Source organism: Nyctereutes procyonoides, unplaced genomic scaffold (assembly GCF_905146905.1).
Source record: "Nyctereutes procyonoides isolate TBG_1078 unplaced genomic scaffold, NYPRO_anot_genome, whole genome shotgun sequence".
Classification (NCBI taxonomy): domain Eukaryota; kingdom Metazoa; phylum Chordata; class Mammalia; order Carnivora; family Canidae; genus Nyctereutes; species Nyctereutes procyonoides.
This window is the reverse complement of record NW_026575142.1, coordinates 38,537,544-38,546,804: the sequence shown is the minus strand read 5'-3', so window position 1 is coordinate 38,546,804 and position 9,261 is coordinate 38,537,544.

The following is a 9,261-nucleotide window of genomic DNA, read 5'->3' as shown; positions in this document are numbered from 1 at the left end:
TGTGGGCAGAGGCGGTCTCAGAGCTCCTGGAAGCAAAGCTGTGCTGTCCCTCAAACGCGCTGGTCAAGGTGAAGAGCCCGACAGTGTTCCCAGACAGCGCTGGGTTTTCACAGATCTCAGGCATCCGACGTTAGGAAAGTGTCTTCTCAAGCCAATCTCTTTCGCCCCGTTGGCCTTTCTCGAGGCTCCTGTCTCCTTTCTCTCCAGTCTCTGTCCTCGGTGGGCTTCAGATTCACAGAACTCTGAGGAGGAGCACGGTCCCCTCCCTGGGCGTCTCACCTCCTAAGTGATTCCAAAAAGCATCCGGAGGGGGAACACACAGCAGAAATACACACGCTGACCGTGGGTTGCTAACGCGGTCTGCAAGCTCGTGGTCTGGGAGGGCTCTACAACCCGGTTCCGGCAGAGAAGCCGGGGAAGAAAACCAGCGGGAGACCCACAGAGGTGCAGAGGGAGGGGAGGAGGGCAGGAGAGAGACTTAAGCAACAGCTTCTGCGGTCGTGGGGCTGACACGTGTAGAACCCATAGGGCAGGCCAGCAGGGAGGGCAGGCTAGAGGGGCAGGGGCTGAGGCCGCCGTCTTGAGGCAGAAGCTCTTCTTTCTCAGGGAATCCTCAGTTTGGCTCGTAAGGCCTTCAACTGATTGGACGAGGCCCACCCACACCATGCCGGGTAACCCCCTTGACTACAAACAGCGGCACAGAATACTAGATGTGGGGGGGACAGCTCAAGCCAGGGCATCGCATGGGACTGACCGTGTGAACACAATAACGTTAACCTTCCCAGCAGAGCAGGCATTGGTCCCGCCTTCATGAGCTGCCCGTCATCAGGAGCGCTGGTGTGCGAGCTGCCCCCAGGCCACAGGATACACACAACGGCCCCTCAGCCATCCTGTGAATTGTGGGGACGAGAACCCTGTCCTCCAGCCTCCCACCCAAAGTGAGAGAGCACCAGGTAAGAACGCACGAGAAGCTTCCAGGTCTCAGCCCCTCTAGCCTCTTGCCAGCCCTGCTGTTACAGAGGAGAAACTGAGGCTGGGAGCAGCCCCTACAACTGCCCGAGGAATGTGGATGCAGGACTGGACAGCAGCCTACAGAATGAATAATGGGTATGGGACCTCACATGCGACACATTGTCACTTCCCCTTTACTCTGGATGATGTCCAAGAGACAGGGGCACCCAGGTAACTCCCCGCCTCCCCCACACAGATCCCTCCTACATGGAGGGTAAGAAAGGACAACCCCAAATAAAAACAAACACATGCCTGCATCGGGAATACAGGGCCGTCTTACTCTGTCAGCAACTGGGACCTCTTACTCTACAGGGGACACACGATCGGCTACCTAACCAATGCCCGACTGGCTGCTGGTTGGCGATCCTTGCCTCCTCCTTCGCCAGGGGGTGAAACCCGACATAGGCACCCTTGCACTTACTGACACAGCTGCTGGATGAGTTCCCAGAAGCAGAATTCCCAAGGCGAAGGGCATGGGCATTTTAAATTCAACAGCGACTGTCCAGCTGCCATGCAGAGCTCCAGTCGGCAGCGGGAGCCATGTGTGAGGGCGCCTGGCCAATACCGCGTTGCAGACAAAAAGGCAAAAACGCACCCCATCGCCTCAGTTTGCAGTCCCCCACGAGACTGAGCCTACTCCACGTGCTTATTGGCCATGACTATGTATATATTTTGCCTATTTATCTTTCTTTTTGACTTGAGGCCCCCTATTTATTAAAGAAATGGGTCCTCTGATTTGGAACACGCCTTTCCATTTGTCTTCCTGACTATCTTACACAGCGTTGTGTGCTTTTTGTTTTGTTTTTTTTTTCCATAGAGGAGTTGTCTTCTTTTAAGATTTTGTTTATTCATGAGAGACAGAGATGCAGAGGCACAGGCAGAGGGAGAAGCAGGCTCCCTCTGGGGAGCCTGAGGAAGGACTCGATCCCAGGACCCTGGGGTCACACCCTGAGCCAAAGGCAGATGCTCGACCGCTGAGCCACCCGTGACCCATAGAGTTTTTTTTTTTTTTCATAGAGGAGATTTTTATGTGGTTGAATTCATGAAGTTTTTTTCACGTTTCTAGGTTCAGGGTAATATTTTGAAAAGCCTCCCCCCAGTCCAACATTGCAAAACACAGCTGACCTGAAATTCCCGTCTGCACATATACAAACTACACTCGATGTAAGGTCTAGTGCACTTGCACTGCTCACCATCTATCCGTGGACTACCCATCTTCCAAGCCGGGAGGGAGGTCAGAGATCAGTGTGTCCAGGCCCCTGTGTTCACAGCAACAGAACCGAGGGGACACTACTGTCACCTGCAGCCACACAGCCAGCTGGCCACATGGCCCAATGAGCACAGCAAACCCATCTCAGGGCCCCCAATTCCGCCCATGCCCAGCCTCACTGAGGAACCCAGGGGAAGTGCAGCAGAGTGGCTCCCACAATCAGTTTCTAGGCAAAATTCAATGGAATTGACAATACTGCAAGGCCTTGGATTGTGGGCTTTGGCCAGAGTTCAGAGGCACAAATACAACAGCAGGGAGGAAAGAGGAGAAACGCTTTTCCCGCTGATCCTTTCAGGGGAATAGGAAGAGGCTTGTCCTGGCTGTGGCTCTGCCTAGAAGAACGACACTCGTGACAACACGGGATTGAGAGCTCAGGAAGGAGCGGGGCACTGTGCCCACCCCGTGACGCCCTTGGGGAGAACACAGAGGGGGACACCTGCGGGCCTGACAGCCACAGCATGCGGTGCGAAGGGACAGTGGCTGCACAGAATGGCGACACTGCAGCTGTTTTTTGATCCTGAGGATGAATGATTGCTTGCTTGCAGCTCCGTGGAATCTGGCCACCCACCACCTACTTTACTTTGGTCTAAGAGAGGCTCCCGGACCGGGGGGTGGTTGTGGCTGATTTTCTGGCATGTTTCTCTTTCCTTGTCTATAAAATAAAGTCTTTTGTTATCCACCCTAAGAGACGATTCACTTCCCAGTGTCTCTAGGTCAGAGTACTGCTGTCTAACCATCTGGTACATAATCTCAAATAGATCCATGTGACCTTTGGCTCCCCCTTACTCACGGGGGCCCAGGACTCCAACGGTGGGGCCTGGGCCCCGCTGTGGTTAAGGCAGGGCAAAACCACCCCCACATGCAGAGCTGGGTGCTATGAGCCAGGTCAGGGGACTGCAGGCCTCGGAAGGAAGCCTGTTTAGTGCTGGTCAGAGCTGAAACCGGGTTGGGAGGCTGGAGGTGAGTGAGTGGGGGTCCGTGGGGAAGGGAGATTTTCCAGAGTGCATCATAACCTCCTGTTGGTCTGACCTTTGCATTCATGTACATCAGGGGCCCCATGGCCTGCAGCTGGTCCCCACCTGGCAGGCCTTAGCCCCACATGAAGACATTGGAAAGGCCCTTACCTGTGTGACCTCCTACCACCCCACCCATGCCCCGTGCCCAGGCCTTCCTCAGGGCGCCCCCACGAGCAGAAGGAGCTCACCTCCCCGGGCTCACCCTCCCTGGTCATGGGGAAGAAGCCACAGCATACACCATACCCACCTTCCCAGCACGGACCCAGCCAGCTCCTGCCACCCCCTCTCCTGGGCCAGCTGGAGGCTGCTGAGTACACGGGGCCCTCCTCCAGAGCAGCCCACCTGGACTGAAGATCCGAGCTGCCCCGTCGTCCTCTCACTGACCCTCTGGGGATGGGCAAGGCCGCCTTAACCAGCAGGGCCTCAGCACAGGTTTCAGCACAGGGTTGGGGAGCACAGGGGCCACCGGCAGGCAGGTCTCCATGGTCTGAGGTCTGCACTTCCTCCTGCAGCTGTTGGTAGTCGTGGGTTTGTTCTGGAGACTGGGGACCCTGGTCCCTCTGCACCTGTGCCCTTACCCAGGGCAGCTCAGTTAGGGTGGCAGCTCCTGCAGCGGGCCAGACAGCTCCACTCCAGAGCCCTTCCATACCCCTCCAGAGCCCGAAGTGTGTGATGGGTGTGGGCATGGGGCACCCGAGCCCACCCGAGCCCACCAGGCCTGCATGCTCACCAGCCCTGCTCCCCTTCTTGTTCCACAGCTCCGGGTGGCTCTGGACCCTCAGCATCCCTTTCGGATGAAGCCCTAGCCTGTGTCCCCTACCCCGGGCCCCAGGCTTTAGTCCCAGTCTGTGCACAGGTGGGCTGCGCCCCGGGGAGGGGAGTCTTCTAACACAGCTCCACGGGCCGAGATGATTCTAATGAGCTTCACTTCCTGCAATTGTTTCTTTTAAATGTTTTTAGTGTCATCTTCCACGTTCATAAGCTGAATGTGTTTTAAACCACATCCCCACAAGGCTCCGAAAGGAGTGTCTGCTCCTAGCGCAGGGGACAGCCCCTCCCCCCCAACCCCGAGCATCCTCCTGCTTCCTTAGCCTAAATGGGCCAGATGGCAAGCCCCACCTCAGAGCAGGTTTCTCTGCTGAAAAGAGGTGATGGGCGCTCAGCACTTGCTGGCCCAGGAGACGAGTGGGGGATGCAGGTGACCACCCACCAGGTAGGCGCTTCACCAGCCCTGCTCAGGCAGGGCCAGCTCCTACCGGTGAGCAGGGACTGGTGGCCCTGGGGGGGCTTGTCTGAGGCCCCTCCCTGCATCCTGCGACCAGCTGCAGGCAAAGCAGTGACTCCCCCACTTGCTTCCTTCCCAACTGTAGCCCTGAGGCTGAGACACCTCACAAGGCCAGGACGGAAAATCCAGGGGCCCCCTCGAGAGGCTGCCATCACACAGGACACCTGCTGCTGGGGATATGCTCAGCAACACCCACTCAACAGATGCTGGCAGGTGCCCACAGGGCACAGGGCATGGGCCACTTGCCAGGCCTCATGGAACTTGCCATCCAGAGGGCAGGAGGCTGACAGGAAGCAAATGAAGCCAGCCGATGCAGAGCGTGCCAGAGGACAGGTCCCCACGCCGCTTCACGGGTTTAGGGTGAGCTGACGTGAGCACGGGAGCCCTACCCAGAACTGGAGCCGGGGGAAGAGCCGGGGAACCCCTCAGCTCTCAGACTTTTGGGTGACACCTGAGAACATCATGACGGCCTCTGTGTGGATTCTCTGTGGATCTCACGCTAGTGAAGAGCTCCACGGCGATTGTCACCTCTAGAGGTGTCACAGCCAGCAGGACGGAAACTAGAGCCTCCCTACAGTCGGCTGCTGTTCAGCACCCCAAGAGGATGAGGCTGCTCAGAGGAAAGTCCTCATCCATCTAACCCCTGGCTATTTGCAGCTCCTGGGACCCAAGTCCCAGCGCAACCGTGACCCACGCGCTGACATTCACTTGACCCGATGGCGCGACTGGTGGTGTCAGCGACACGGCCTCCCCTGAAATCAAACCAGAAGCACAGGGATGGCCCACCTTCCAAAGAGATAGCACTAAACGGAAAGTGCCCATCTCCCCATCATCATCATCACAGGATATTATTACACCTCAAACTTTTGTCAATTGGATGAGTGAAAAATGGAATTTTTTGATACCATTATTCATTTTTTAGTAGGAGTGGGGCTATCTACTCTATGTCTTCTTCTGCAAATTACCTGTTTATATCCTTTGGCTACTTCTAAACTGCTCATCTGTTTTCTTATTGATTTGTGGGAGCTATTTACATATGGTATGGACACGATGTGGTACCTACTATATAGATATAAATATATGGTGAATATTCTCTCCCAATGTGCTGCTCTGTCAAAATCTTTATATCTTTCATCTCTATCAAATTACTGAACTATTATGAGTTTTTATATGTTCCCTATTTAGTCTTTTGGATTTTCACGCATGGATAGTTGTCCGACCTGCAAGTAATGGCAGGATTAGTCTCAGCCTTCTTCCTACTAAACCTGATTTCTTTTCTTGATCTCCTCACACTGAGGAGGATTTTCAGTGTGGACGAGCTGGTTCCTGTTTCTAGTATTTTACTGTCCAGTATAGGTTGTTTGATGTAGGATTTCTGATAAATATCCTTTATCAAGTTAAATAAGTTCCCATCCATTCTTAGCTTGTTGCTATTTTTTAAAATAAGGAATGAGTCACGAATTTTAGTAAATCGAGATTTCAATTTTTCTCCTTGACCTCTTACTACTCTTTATGATTCCTACATAATTATATCACAATATAGAAATTCATAGATCATGTATTTTGTAACGCAGGTATGTAATGAGTACTATCTACAACACATGGAATAGACTGTGCAGTTCTATAAAGTGTTTAATTCCTCTTACTCTATGAAAACATCACGCTGAACCTGTTCTGCGCATCTGTTCTGTTTCACGAATGCTCAGGTATTCTCATCTGAGCGGTGGTGACTGTTGGCAGACAGCCTTCCCTGCGTGGCATCCGTGTCCGTGCAGGGCCCTGGGTGTGCCCACCTGGAATAATGGGAGAAACGTTCTGTTTCTATCAAATGAATTTAACAGAGGACATGGGTGTTTCCTGAAAAATGCAGCAAAGCTGGCCTGAAGACTTCCTGGGCCCTGGGCCTGCTTTGGGGGGACAGGGGGCTGGAGGTGGGGACACCTCCAACGGACTGTGTCTCCCTCCCACCCAGGTTTTTCTCCTGCCCTTAAAAGAAGGCTGATAACTTATGCTTTCCCGGGGAATTTTCATTTCAGCTAGGTTTTCAGGTCACCGGCATGAACGGCAATGCGGCGTTCTCGCAAGCATGGGTCCTTCGGTAGTTGGAGTGGCCTTCTCCCTCCCTGTCTTTGTCTTCCCTGATTGGGTACCAAAGATCTATTTCATTGGTTTTTCCAGAAGCTTTTGAATTATTGATCACCTTGAAGATGTGTTGTTCTCTGACTCTGTGCTTACACGCACTTGCTCATTGACAACTTAGACCCTTTTATCCTATTTTGTCTATTTCTGATGGAAGCTGTTATTAAAATTTCTTGATATAATTGTAGGTCTTTTCATTTCTTCTACTGATAATATTTTCTCCTTTTTCGATATTTTGTTGTAAAATGCTTTAAGGTTAAAAGTTGTATATTCTTACAAAACATGTTCTACATGTTAGAACAATAAAATCTATAAAGTATCTGTTTTTCCCACTTAATGTGTCTTATCATGAATTTCATTTTATTTGCTGTTAATATGGGCACACCTAATACTTACCATAATTTAAGATGCACATACTCCTTGACCAGAAAGTAGTACTTCTAGGAATTCATTACTTTTTTTTGTTTAAATTCAATTTGCCAACATATAGTATAACACCCAGTGCTCATCCCATCAAGTGCTCCCCTCAGTGCCCGTCATCCAGTCATCCCATCCCCCCGCCCACCTCCCCTTCCACAGCCCTTTGTTCGTTTCCCAGAGTTAGGAGTCTCTCATAGTTTGTCTCCCTCTCTAATTTATTCTCATCCACGTGCCTGGGCAATACTTGAAATGAAAGGCACAGTTTATTCACCACAGGCTTTGGGTAGTAGCAAAAACCTGGAATCGAGCCCAGCACCCATTCCCGGGGTCTGGCTTAAGGGCTCCTCTGCATCTCATGGAAGAAGGCAGCTCTGGATGTAGTGATGGGAAGTGGTCTCTAAGCTGTTGTATCACATGAAAACAACCGCTGGAAGCTGAACGTTCAGCATACACGTCAGCATTTGTGTGATAGGGGAGCTAACAGTCCCTGTACCTGCGTGGGATACCTGGAAGGACGGACAAACCGCTCACTGGCGGCCTGGTGGAGGAGGAGGAGGCCTGGAGGTGGCTCGCTGACTGGAACCTCAAATACTGAACTCTCTGCATATTGAACTCTTCAAAACACAATTAAAATTTAAAACAACAAAAAGCAAAAACCCCACCTGCATCTCCCATGAGCATCGTCAGTCCCGTTTCCATGTTTTTGAGCTATTTGTGTTTTGTGTTTATTATGTTTCCTCATTTCTGTCTTTTCCCCTTCCTCCCTTTTCCTTAGTTGGACAGATATAATTTTGGGGATGCTTCCCCTCTAGCGGTTAGGAAGGCGTGGGGCCTCTGCCTTCCTGCCATGCTGACAAGCATCTCACCGGCAGGCAGATGCCAGCGCTTGCCTCCGTGTGTGGACCCAACCCCAAAGGACTGAGCCAAATTTCCCACGTGCAAATCTCCAGCCTAGAGTCTGTCTCCAGGGGAACCTACAAAAAGAAACATTGCTTCACGGGCCTCAGGAAAACTGTGGCCTCCCTCCCACACAGGCCAGTCCCTCACCCACCCGGACCTGATTCCTGCACTCCCCATGGGACAAGACCCTGCACTATTATGACTTACACTTTAGGTCTCTGCTTCTGCAAAGATTGGTTTGTTTAATAAGTTCAAAGAGCCCCACAAAAACGTTAAATGGGTCCAGTGCAATCAGTGAGAGATGATGGGTTATTAAGTGTATCTGGGGGCACCTGGGTGGCTCAGGGGTTGAGCGTCTGCCTTCAGCTCAGGTCGTGATCCTGGGGTCCTGGGATCGAGTCCCACATCGGCCTGCTTCTCCCTCTGCCTGTGTCTCTGCCTTTCTCTCTGTGTCTCTTATGATAAATAAATAAAATCTTTAGGAGAAAAAAGATAAAGCATATCCACACGCCGGTACTGGACAGGTCCCTTCAGTATGGGCTCTGGGCGCTTTGTACTGCCTTGGTTGTCACTGTTTAAAACTGGTTGAGCTACTTAGAAATTCCATTATTGGGAAATGCTATTTTTCGCAACTAAAGTCCACCTGGAAAATCAAACCATGGGTATTTATTTTTATTTTTAAGAAGTACAGTCCTCCTCCAGACACCGACAATGAATCTTATAAAAAAAAAAAAATCACATCAGAACACAAATTTGCACTACTTCCCAGGTACTTGGATACTTTGAATGCTGGGCCAGTGTGTTGCAGTTTTTATTAGGTTTTCATCCACTCATTGAAAATAATTGTTGATGCTAACATTTGGCGTTGAGGATGGGAGGCATGGTTGAAAGCCAGGAATTGGGTGGGGTGCGCGATGCCCTATTTGCTGCTGCGGCCAGGGGCTGGGCTGTGTGCCCCTGACAGCTTAGGGAAAGCGTCCCGAATACCCCGCACTGATGCTTGGTTGTAAGGGCCTCACTTCGGCGACTGGCTGCACTGCCAAGGCGAGGACCTCAGCAGCAGACATGCGAGCAAAACCCACAGCTTAAGCCAATACACACTTCACCCACATGATCTGTCACCCCTCATCAAAAGGTTTTACCAATTCCGGAAAGAACCGAGTGCCTTCTCTCCGCCTGAGCCTGAAAACCCCACCTCTGCTTTGAAACCCGGGCTGCTA